Source organism: Macaca fascicularis, chromosome 6 (assembly GCF_037993035.2).
Source record: "Macaca fascicularis isolate 582-1 chromosome 6, T2T-MFA8v1.1".
Lineage (NCBI taxonomy): Eukaryota > Metazoa > Chordata > Mammalia > Primates > Cercopithecidae > Macaca > Macaca fascicularis.
This window is the reverse complement of record NC_088380.1, coordinates 109,916,536-109,929,571: the sequence shown is the minus strand read 5'-3', so window position 1 is coordinate 109,929,571 and position 13,036 is coordinate 109,916,536. Positions and strand designations below refer to the sequence as shown.

Below are 13,036 nucleotides of genomic sequence, written 5' to 3'. Positions count from 1 at the left end.
CCCCACCTTCCTACCCCTTTCTCCCCCTCAATCTCTGTTAACCACTGTTCTACTCTCTGCTCCTATTATGTCAACCTTTTTTTGAGATTCCACATATGAATGAGATCACATGGTATTTGTCTTTCTGTGTCTGGTTCATTTCATTTAACATGATGTCCTCCAGGTTCATCCATGTAGTCACTAACAGCAGGATTCCATTTTTTATGGCTGAATAATATTTCATTCTGTATATATACCACATTTTCTCTCTCCACTTGTTAGACAGTTAGGTTGATTCCATATCTTGACTTGTGATAGCTATACAATAAACATGGGAGTGCAGATATTTGAAATACTGATTTCATTTCCTTTGGATATATATTCACGAGTGGAATTACTGGATCCTATGGTAGTTTTTTTTTTTTTTATTTTTTGAGGAATCTCCATACATTTTTCTATAGTAGCTATACCTAGTTAGGTGCTTTTGAAGCATTTTTAAATTAGAAATCCCAATTATGTGTAAGACAGGGATAAAAAAACAAAGATATTAAATTGTGCATTTGTAATTCTCTACCCTACCCAATCCCCACATTGGCCTTCTAAGAAGAATGGATTACTGCTCACCTCACAAGCCACAGAGATGTAGTTCTGCTTATTGCAGGAGAATGTAGACAGGTTAATTGAAAGATGCCAAAAGAATATCAATTGCTCTATATAAAAAAGGCGGCCTAAGGAAAAAGAATTTTCAGAAAATTAAGAGATTTGAAGAGGCTATGGAATAAAAAGGATTTTAAATCAACAGATATTATGATTTGGAGGATTTTGAGGAGAGAGGTGAGTTATGAAGAATTTTAATAAATTTTTGCCAAAACTGGCCACAAAGCAGCCTCATTTTACATAAAACAAATAAGAGTCAAGCTTTTTGACTGAGGTGTCCAAAGATACAGCCTGGTCTGACCAAACACACTTAAAGCAAACTGCTTCCATGGGAAACGATTTCCTTTTCATCTTTGCAGATAGATTAATTCTTTTAAAGTAAAGCAATTGGAATCAGGCTTAGCGCTGAGCACAGGCAGGTGCCTGCTTGAGGTGGTAATTGGGAAGTTAGGAGATGGCCTTCCCGCTGATGCCATCTCCAACACTTTCTATGAGTTAAGACATCATCAACAGAGAATATAATCCTTTCTTTCACAGTTAAGGTGAAGAATTTAGTCTTCTACAATGAATTACCACCTCTACCAATATGTGTACTCAATCATAATATTTAAATATGGTTATATATGACAGTATAATGAAGGCAAACCATCTCCCTACCCCACTTAATTTTTAGCAGGGCTACAAATTTCATAATATTGGATTTAGGCTAAGTTTACAAAAAATTGGGTGTTTCTATTAATATCGGAAACAGCAAAACATAAAAATAATTAAACAATATGCATCAACTTGCATCCTAAATGTCTACAAATAGGAATTTATGTGTATATGTTTTACATATCTATATGTTTGAATATATTCATTTATATACACATGTACATATATATATATAACAATGCACTAAATAATTGAGATGTAACTAAACAAAAAAGGTAAATGTAATTACTACAGTAAAATATATTTAAAGGAAAAGAATATAGGGATACCACAGAAAGATACCCGTGCTATCAAGTTGGCAAGTGAGTTAGTTACTCAGTAATTTGATTAAACCTAAATTCTGATGGGAAAATAATTTCAAATTTATTTGATATTTTCAAAGGGCGGTGAAAACTGAAGACCCACAGCTCCCCAAAATGACGAGGAAAAGAAGAAAAGCCTGTAAAAAATGGGAAATCTTGAATACCACAGTATATAAGTCTAATTCAATGATTTTCTAAGTACGTATAAAATGAACTGCTTAGTTTATGTACTTTCTTCTTTATCACAGGACTGTCTATAAAACTAGGAAGATAAAAACATACAAAATGCTTTTGAAACTTGGCCTATAGTTATTATTTATATACTTCTGCATTATTAATGATATGTATTATAACTAATAAAAATATAAATAAAAATATCCAGATATAGATTATTAGGACCCATTATTCTTAGAATCTGTTATCAATGCATTATTACATAACTTTCTCTGCTCTATATCACTTTTTGCAGAAATTAAAATGTAGTCAATTAAAAGGGTCTATAAAATATAAAATTATAAAATTGAAAGGGGGTATAAACATAATGGCTCCTGGCATGAAGATGTTATTTTAAGAAGAAAGAATAAAGTCCCATTCTGGAAGGCAGTCCATCAATCTATAAACTGTTATTGTGTCCGTGGTCTATTGTAAATGGCCTTTAGAGAGATAGGTCTCCATGTCTTTTCTCTTATGACCTCCACATTACAGATCTCAGATTGTGACCAAGCCCACTGGAAACTATTTCAGTACCTGCCAAGAGAGAAGACCTTCCTTCAGGCTAGAAGAGAGGCAAATGGGAATGGTTAGACTCCTCAAGTGACCTTAGTATGCTCGATGCTGTTCTTTTTCCTGTTGAAGAGAATTTTTTTCTCTATATAAGTATTTATATAATTATAAGCATTTTATGTAAAAATTTATAAGTACAAATAAAAATCATGTTTAAATTAAAAACATTTAAAATAAAGGTATAAATAATCCATTCCAATTTTAAACTTATTTAAAATGTCCTTTTTGATACCTTGTTCATCAATTTTTATGATATAAGTATTCACTTGTTGCCCATTCTTCTTTCTTAACAAATAATCTCAGATGTAGTTTAAAATAGAATTTGAGATATTTTTGTCCACTGTTTTTCACAAAAGCTCTGGTGCCTCATGTTCAGGTTCACAAGCTTCTCATAAGAATATATTTTAATATTATAAAACAGAGGAGTGCAGGTTGCAAGCTGGGAGTTCTTGGGCAAAATCTGGTCCCTAAGTATGCTGGCCTCCACCTATAGAGGGTCATTAAAAAAAAATTTTTTGAACAAATCCTTAGAAATTAAGAGATTTTACAGTATAGAAAAAGAATCCAGATTCTAGTTCTCTTCTGGAAAAAAACGAGAGGATCCGGTAACACTAGGACACCTTTTAACATGGCTGGAGCTGACTAGCAGAGAATATGTACACCCAGCCTGCTTCATCTGTTTATGTTACCTGTTTAAATGCCACAGACTTTGAGTTTGTGAACCTATTCTATAAAAAGCCCAGGGCAAAGGATACTACTGGACATGTTTGAAAGTCTGTCTAAAAGCATACTTATGTTTCTTCCATTCCTTTTACCCACATCTTCATTTGTTGTACCATCTCAAATTATATTGAGCTTGACTTAGCCTGTAGTATAATGCCATGTTCAAATACCTTATCATAGCAAGCTGTTCTTTATCAAGAGTTGCACTTAAAATTTAGTTGCATAGGTTTCTTGCGAAATTTTCATTTCACCCACTTTTGGAAGTTGCTGTTTTAGAGCAAAGCTTAATTAAATTCTTACTTTGTAAAACTACCAGGTGATATTTCTACACTCTAAGAGAATTGGTTGATTTCAAATGATATATTTATTATAAATGAACTTTTGTGAAAAACATTTTGACATGCTATAAATGAATGAAAACCAATACCCAAAATACTTACAAAGGATTTGCATTGCATTTTATTCTGGAAATTGGAACATCTGTTCTCTAAGTGGACACGTAAACCTTTTTAATTTTTATTTTTTTGCTTCCTCTTTAGGTGTATCTCAGCCTGCTGGCTGAACATGCCAAGAAAATATAAAAGCTCTTGAAAAGGAAGTCAAAGGAGACACCTTGGAGCCTGTGTTTCATCAGCCTGAGGCATTAGGGAAATCTAAGGAAAATGGAGATGAGGGTATGTCTGCTTCTGTGAATGAAAAGCAGAATTCTTCTTTTCTCCCTAAAGATAAGAAACAGCATCCATCTGACAGCAAAATAGGTAGGAAGAAGGGAAATGATGATCCTCTTTTGGCTGTCTCTCATCAACTGGAAAAAGTCTTACCTATGATTATATTTAATGACTATGGAGAATCATTATCAGAAAACATTACATTACAGAATCTCCCAGGCACAGTAGAAGCCTTTAAGCCAGCAAAAGGCAAATTTATTACAGAAGTGAAACTTGGGGCTTTCAATGTGCAAAGAGAAATCAAGAAAAACTTTTTCTGTAAACCAGGAATACAGTTCCCAACAAAAAAGACACATCCAAAATGTTGACAGCATTTCTCTCTCAGACCCATTCAGAGATGCTACAGTTCTAGGAGCTGCTTTCCTAAACATAAGAACATATTGGTGGAAGAACTAAAACCTGAGGTGCCATCTAAACATGAAGGAGAAATCGCCAGAACTGAGAGCCCATTGCTGAAAGTAACCATTGAAAGAAAAGAAATTTAAAGTCAACTACATGAGTAAGACACAGAATATACTAATTAATATAACTCATCCTAAAAGAAAGGAAAACAGTAACTAAATACAGAAACATGTCCTCCAATCGCACTACTAAAGAACCTTTCACGTCTCCATCACAGTCTGGTATTAGGTACCCTGAAATGTGGCAGCTTGAAAACAAGCATCAGAGTTGAGATTGTTTGTGTATCTCTCCTCCTGGCATGTGTGGTGTCCAGAAGGAGAATAATTTTGATACAGTGGTGATTTCTCTAACCTCAACTCTGGAGAGAAAGAAAAATAAGCCTGACACACTATCTACAGTCTTAGATGATTGTGAGGTAGAATCTGCTATCTCTCAGCAGAAGGTCTTTAAAATTAGTCAGAACACCCCCAGAAAGAAACATTTCTCTGAGTCTAAGACTCTTCTCAAAAAAATTCTTCCTACTTCACATAATACCCAAAAGACCACAAGTTTAAGTAATGCAGATTTAAGTAAAATGCCTTTTGAGGACTCTAAAGATGTGGAAAAAGAGAGAAAAATCAACTTTGATATCCCAGGAAATATCACATCAGACTCACACATACAGCAAAGCACAGAAGGAATAAATTGTTTGCCAAATACCATTACTGACATCTTTCCAATTCAAGATGGCAAAGACTTCAACTTTAGTTCTTCATCTTCTGTGAGCATGCAGCTCATAGAAGCAAAGGCAGCCAACGTCTACTGCAAAGGAAGCAAGACTCCACCTGCAAAGGAAGCAAGACTCCACCTGCAGAATGCTGTGAGAACTCAAATTCTGTATCTTTCCCTTCTAGTCAAACTTCTCTGTAGTCTTGCACCTCATTCAGTGCACCTCACTGGGCCACCAGACATTCAAAAACCTAAGGAAAACCCAGAGAGTACATTTTCTTTTAATCATTGTGCTGACTGTGTGATAGATTCTGAGAAGGAGCAGATTAATGTGACTGACAGAGACTTTAACAAAGCTATTTTACATAGTGACTCTCATGCAAAAGCACAGCAACTACTGGAAAGGAAGATTACGCCATGTCTTAATCTCAGGCCTGCCTCTGGCAGCAGCCTAGCAGCTAAGAGTCTGCTCAATGGTGTTAGCCACAGCACTGTGGAATGGAACCAGAGTCGCAGCAAGTCATCCAGATAGCAGCCCTGAGCAAAACAAAAGCTCTAGTTATGACCTTCATAACTGATGAGTTAGAGCAAAAATTAGTTAAGATAAAGAAACTACAATTTTTTTTCTAATTGTCCCATGGGAATGAAAAACCCTGAAGAGTGACCCAGCTCTCTGGAAAATGTTGAAAAAGACAAAAGCCAGATATTACCAGTGGTGAAGAATTTGTGCTACAGAGATTTTGAAGACCTTTCAAATGAAAATGATGACAAAGTCTGTTTTCAAATGCATTTTTCAGCAAACAGTGCTGAGTCCAACTGTGCAGTGTGTGCTTCAGATAATCTGTTTCTTATTGAGAAAACACCGACCAATGATGTCGACCTACATGGTAACCAAGATAAAGAAAACCTTGGACTAACCAGTTTTAAACAGGAGCCAGCATAGTGCTAAAGGATTGCATCAATGGGGCCAAATTCTAAAGAAGATAAGAACAAAAATGACTCAAAGGAAAATTACTGTCACCAAATACACATGTTGATGCCGCCTCAGAAGCAAGCTTTGAAAGGTATGGTGGTCTATACAGAATCATTAACTTTCATTATTTTTACATATTTTAGCTTTGGAAAGTCTTAAGATGAGGGCTTTTTTAAAATTGCTTGGGATGTTTTCTTTATTGCTAAAGATATATATTTTAGAGTTAGATGAACACAGGCAAGCATATATCAGTCTGTTTCTTTACATTATCACCCACTCCACCCATAAATAGTGCATCTCCAAGCCTGCAGTTTAATGTAAAAAAAAAAAAAAATCAATTTTTCTTTAAAAGGTTGATATATTGCCAAATCAATTTTATAGGAAATGTTAGCCTTTGCCATTATTAAATAATCCACCATTTCTTTCCCTCTTGCAAGCCAAGCATGTTCAGAAGAATAGGAAGAATATGTTTGTAAATAATATATTTTAAAAATAAAAATATATTTTTAAACCTTGCTGTGGTGTTACAGAGGCATTGTATGTATGTCTTGGGAGGCCATGTGGAATAGTAATTAAAACAAAGGACAAAAAACAGAAACGACCATGCCTAATCCTCACTGAGCCACCATGGGGCCTCTGACCTCCAGCAGACCTCTGACCTCCCGTGTGCATTACTTGGACCAAACTATTGATAGAACCCAGAAGCTCTCCAGACCTCAAGAAGGGCTAAGATGGAAGTTCGTTCCTAAGTACATAATTCTGCCTGTCTGCTTTCAATCTTGAATCAGCACTATATCATTTTGGTCACTTCATAGAAGGCCCTTGTTTTTTCACATGAGTCCAAATTATTTTATATTTAATGTTTGCATTATTCCATATTGTAAATTAAAATACATTTTGAATGAGTAAAAACTCCTTCCAAACTGCTGGTAATAATCCTAATAGCTTCAGAAATTATATTTGGAATGATGAAACTTAAAGGAGAAGGTATATTTTCTTTGTAGTTCTGTCTGTAGATTTTTGAATGAAATTAGTAAAATTTGGAAGTAGAAATAAAATACAAAAAGCATCATCAATTACGTAACTGTTAGAATAAAATGTGAAATTTGCTTTGTAGAGAGTAAGTGCCCTAGAACAGTATGAAAACTCTATGGTCATCTGCTTGATATGAACACCCTAAAGCAAGGACCATTAGTCATGGGGACTGCTTCCTGGTGCCAATATCCAGAAATCAGGATCAATGACATTAATCCCAACACTGGCTTCAGTCTATAGTTATTTGGAACTGCAAGGGAACCTGTAGTAAGAACAATTGTGCCTCCCAAAGGAAACACATGCTCACCTGGATGAATATATCTCCCAAGTTGACTCTCCTTCTCCCAGAGGCATGTTCCTCCCTGTCCTGCCTCTCCCAGTGAGAAACATTTCTTATGAAAATCAATAATTCAAGTCAGAATTCTCTCAAAGCTGATATTACACATAGATTTTGAAACTGCCCCATTTGGTAAACAATTCCAGCTACTGGTTCCCTGTGTTACTGATTCATCAAAAGGCTGTTCCTACAACTCTCTCCCTTTACCCTTCTCCTTGATCACTCTTCCAGCCATATTGACTTACTTCCTGGAATCTTCCAGCCCAGATCCACATCAGGCCCTCTGCATGGACTGCTCCCACTACTTGGACCAGTCTTCCCCTGTATGTCTACATAGTTCATTCTCATCTCCTCATCTCCTTTAGATTTTTGCTCACACAGCATGTTCTCAGGAAGGTCTTCTCAGACCACTCCATTTAAAATTGCAATCTGAACCATCTTCATTACAGCCCAGGCAAACACTATCCTTTTTCCATTTATACATAAGAATTTTTGCCTTCTAATCTGCTATATGTTTTACTGGTTTATTTTGGTTTTGTTCTGTCTTCTTTCACTAAGATGTAAGTTCCAGGAGGGCATGGATTTTTCCTGTTTTGGTCATTGCTATATTCATAAAATTAGATAGTACCTGTCCTGTAGTATAGGTGCTCCAATATTTATTGAATAAAAAATCAAATGCAGAGAAGTCACATCAGGTTTCTTTGAACAGTTCACATACCAAAACAAATAACAACAACAACAACAACAAAAACAAAAAAAAACCCAGGAAAATAGTTTAACAGTTATAATATTCATATATATACCCAAATATTTGAATCTATAAATGTTTGCATAGATTGAACTCTCCCAGAACTATGGATATCTTTAAACTTTATTCAACATTATTGTCTTTATACTACTGGCATCTCAGGCTAAACCTGGTTAATTTTTTCAGGGAGTATATTGCTTTGAGAAACTGGGACACTTTTGGGCTGTTTTACCAGAAAATTATAAAATTGATATAGGCATAAACTTATGCTTACATTTTGAAAAGAGGTCCTCTAACCCCTTAACATCTATGCATGTGCCTCAGATTCAGAGTCCCTGACACGAGCGTTCACGTAATATTTGTGTAGTTTCTTCCACCGTGTGTGTGTGTTTAGAAATCAATTAGATTAGAAGTCACAATGTGAACTGTCTACAGGGGCCAGGCAGGTGATGTAAATGAGTAAAGCAGGCTGTATGTGAGCAAGTCTGGAGTGTTGGTGAACTAGCGTGTCCTTAGGGAAGGAAAACGCAGGTCCAGTACAGACAGGCCTTCTGACTTTTCCAAATAGCAGGAGACCTGCATTCTTTAAGGTATGAGTCTGCAGATCATGAGATTTGGGAGACATAGTACAAAGTAAACAATCTGTGACCTCTGAACTAGATAAACAAGAGAAGGTGGGTGTGGTATGGGAGTGTGGCTGGAAGTAACAGCCATCGTGTTATAAAGGAAAGATACCAGTCAAACATTTAATAACTAAACACTGAGTTCTTCTCTACCAGGTAAGGGCTATACGTTGTTGGGTAAAAAACTAGTTGCTCAAGCTTCATTTATTCAGCTGTTAATGGAGTGAATATATCTTTAAGAGCTCTGCCAAAGAACCAGAAATTCTATATCATAAAAAAATGTAATGAGGAAACCAAAAGTAGGCTAGCCCGAGAAAATTACAATGAGAAGGATTAGATATTTTACATGGCATAGAAATAGCCATAAACAGCCCTTTGTATGTAATGTAACACAAAACTTACATACAATGTGTAAAATGTTTTATTTCTCCTAAAGTAGGAGTGATTCTAAGAGTTCACATCAAGGCACAAAGGTATAGAGGACTGCAAATCTGAGAAAGTTTGTGGTCCCATGCTCTGCACCAAACACTGGGAATAAAAAGATGAATAAAAAATTATTTCATTTCTCATAGCAGAATACAACTGTTGGGATAGTTTCCAGCAAACTGACTTCTGGTGAAATTAGGAGCTTTCAACACCCGTGCTCACGTCAACATATCTCAGCACACGCACATTCCAAGATCCCTGTTTCAGTGGCAATGCCTTTTCTCCATCAGGGCTCCTCCCAGATCTGCTGCTTTTTCGTGGTCTTCCCATTCACTTCCTAGGCCCTGCCCTGGCTTTCGAGGTGGTAGCTTTCCACTTTCACACTCAGGTTTGGTATCTCAGTCCATTTGCGCTGTTGTAGCAACATACCAGAGACTGAGTAATTTATAAAGAACATAAATTTGTTTTTCACAGTTCTAGAGGCTGAGAAGTCGAAGGTCAAGGTGCCGGTGTTAAGGGTCTGGTGAGGTATTAAGTGTCTTGCTGCTACCAAGATGGCTCCCTGTTGCTGCATCCTCACGTGGCAGACACAGAAGGGCAAAAAGTCCTAACTAGTTAATTCTAGCCCTTCTAAAGAATACTAAGCCAATTCATGAGGGCAGAGCCCTGGAGAGTTAATCACCTCTAAAGGCCCCACCTCTTAATAATATCACATTGGATCTTAGGTTGCAACATACAAATTTTGGGGGGACACATATATTCAAACCATAGCAATTGGTAAAACATTTGTGTTTTTTAGTGGATTAATATATTGTTGCTACAAAGTGATAGTGTGTATTTTAACAGAGTCCCTCAAGAGATTTGAATGTCTTCATTTCAGTACAAATTGCCTGACTCCTTGAAAGGCTTGATAAATATCTACTGGGTATTCATGGAATAAGGGGGAGGCTCACATGTGAAGGAAGATTACTGAGATGTAGATTCAATGCATCACATAAAAACTTTCTATCATATTGTAGTATACAAGGATTAGACTGACTCAATAGGGAATAAATTTGAGTCTGGGGTGTGTTCAAGCTTATACTGAATGATTACTTCGTAAAAATCACCTTCTATATTCTTTGCAAACCTAAGAGTTCACAAACACCAAACAGGACAGTGGAAATGATACTTTGTAGTTGGTGGGCATTTCAGTGGTTTTCAGATCACATTTTAACACACACTGTATCCTTTCCCCTACTTTGAAAAGATCAAAAGTATATGAAAAGATCCTGGAGGAAAAGTCTTCCCACCATATCCCAGGGCCATACTATCACACATAGTTTCCTATACGTGATACGATTTCTAAATCCATACGATTTCTTTTGTACTCCACACTTTCAAAAAAGAATTGCTATTACATGTAAAATATTTGATATCAGAAAATTATCTTCCTGATGAATGCCTTCATAGTTAACCTAGACTGTCAATCTCAAAAAATAGGGGAAGTAGAACAAGCATTGGAGAAATGGCCAGAGATCCGTTCTATATTAGTTTTAAAAGTTCCACCACTCTGTCACATTCCAGCGAGCAAAAGTCATCTTGCCCATTGTGGCCACTCCAATAAACATTAGAAATTAGTATGTAGAAAGTGAACACTGAATATTATAGAACGAATGTTGTTTTCCTGTCACCCTCATAAGAGTAGGAGTCCACCGTAAAGTAATAGAAAATGAATTAGGCAATGGTTCTTCCTCCTCACCTGTTTAACCTCAACAAGTGAATTGTATCTTATTTTATTTTTTTAGAAACAGGGTCTCACTGTGTCACACAGGCTGGAGTACACTGGTGTGATCATAGCTCACTGTAGCTTCAAACTCCTGGGCTCAAGCGATTCTCCCACCTCAGCCTCTCAAGTAGCTCAACAACACGTGCATGCCACCACACCCAGCTAATTTTAAAATTTATGGATAAGTCTTGCTATGTTGCCCAGGCTGTTCTCAAACCTCTGGCTTCAAGCAATCCTCCCTCCTCAGCCTCCCAAAGTGCTGGGATTACAGGTGTGAGACACCTTGCCAGACCTCTGACAAGTGAATTTTAAGTTGTTACATCAATGGATATTAATAATTATATATATATTAATAAATACACTTATTTCTTTATAGATATATCCCATTTGTTAAATAGTTCTGAAAATAAATTTTGATATTGATAAATTCTATTTTAATTTGCAAAAATCCAATTGTAAGTTCTCATTTGCTGCTGGGAATAGAATAAAAGTAAAGGTCAAGAGCTGGCCTCTTTTAAAATGTGTATTTCCTGCTTTTCATACAGTATCAAAAGGTAACAGCAAATAAAACCTTAACTTTAACCCATTACATTACTTTCCAGGAATTATATGTTTTCCTGTTTTTGTTTTTGTTTTTTTACTTTTTCAGTTACTTTTTTAAAGTTTGATTGTACTGCAGTAGTTTAGGGTTTCTTTCTTCTAATACAGTTTCGTGATGTCATGGTTTGTGATAACAGAAAGCAGCAGTTTGGAACTATATAAAGTATTTCAAGCTGTTATTGATTCAAATATAAAATTAACAAAGCCTTCATGCATTTTGGCATTTTTTTACTTTTCTTCATTTTTAGCCAGCATATGCAGCAAAAGTATTATGAAATTTGTATACTCCTGATTAATAAAAAGTCAAACCATAAGTACTTGAGTTTAATAGAAAACTCAATATCATAGATTATAATTACACATGGTATTCAGGTAATAACATTTTATTTCTTTACTGAGAGTTTAGGGGACATACTTAACAATTTACTTGCATTTCTCCATACTAACTAATATAGTATCAAGCTAATACCCTAGGAATACCTGTTGAATTGAATCCACTGAGGCAATGCTTGGTGATCACCCTCCCCATATTTTTCTCCAATAAGTCTATTTTTTTTAATGATACATGACTCTTTTTGTTAAGTAATACAAGTTTGACAGTAAACCGTAAAAAAGTTGAATGAAATTATCTAGTCCTAGTCTACTGTAATTATATGTTTCAATGACTGGACTATATGATATTTATGTCTTGATTTACCTATCTTGAAAATGTTGTCTCACTTTCATATTTAATGTGGTTTAATCTAGATTGGTATTTGGAAATAAAGAGTATCTGAAAGTTACCCAGGAATTGGTCCAAAGAGGTGGAAGAGCTAGTGATGGTTCCCAGGAAGAAGCAATTAACCAGTGGGCCGGAAGGAGGGAGCAATACAAAGAAGGCAAAAGACCCAGTTCAGCAGTGGGGAGCTCATTTGCCAGCAACATCACAGAAGAATCCAGTGAGTAGACAGCTTCTTTTCCAAAACCATAGCAAATACAACGACTTACTGAAACGTAACCAGTCTCCCGTCCCTTTATCTCCAGAACATAAACTCTTGCTTGAACGTGGCAATATAGTGAATATAAACTTTTATATAAAACATATTTTTGGAATCATTGACTATTATCCGCTAAGGAATTTCAACTTGGTAAATTCCTTTCTTGAAAACACATGACTGCCTGCTAAGGGCTGCTTTTCTCTTGATACTAAAAAAACTAGCTATAGGGTCCTTTATTGAATTAAATTTGTATCCTATTTCTAGAAATTTGAGCTGGTTTACAAAAATATGTATAATGTAAAAGAATAAGATAAATGTGTTTAATTATAAGCAACATTTTTTCTTCTAATTTTAAAATTTCTTAAATGAGGGAGTCTGTTTCAATGGATGTGTTCTTGATAATGTTTCTCTTTCTATTGAGAGTCTAAATCTCAGTCCCACAGTCAGTGGCAACTGAAAGTGAAAGATAGCTTGCCAATTGGAAATCCAACTGAAGGGAAAACATGGGTTAAAGAAATAGAATGGGGATTTGTACAGTTAGCACATACTACCA

At 35.7% G+C, this 13,036-nt stretch overlaps 1 long non-coding RNA gene across 1 annotated transcript; it reads left to right on the top strand.

Annotated features, from left to right (window-relative positions):
- Positions 1 to 392: 392 nt before the first annotated feature.
- LOC102135707 (uncharacterized) lies at positions 393 to 5,975 on the top strand. Its single transcript, XR_006698816.3, has 2 exons — positions 393 to 1,850; positions 3,698 to 5,975. It is a non-coding gene; the product is annotated as an uncharacterized lncRNA (long non-coding RNA).
- Positions 5,976 to 13,036: the final 7,061 nt, after the last annotated feature.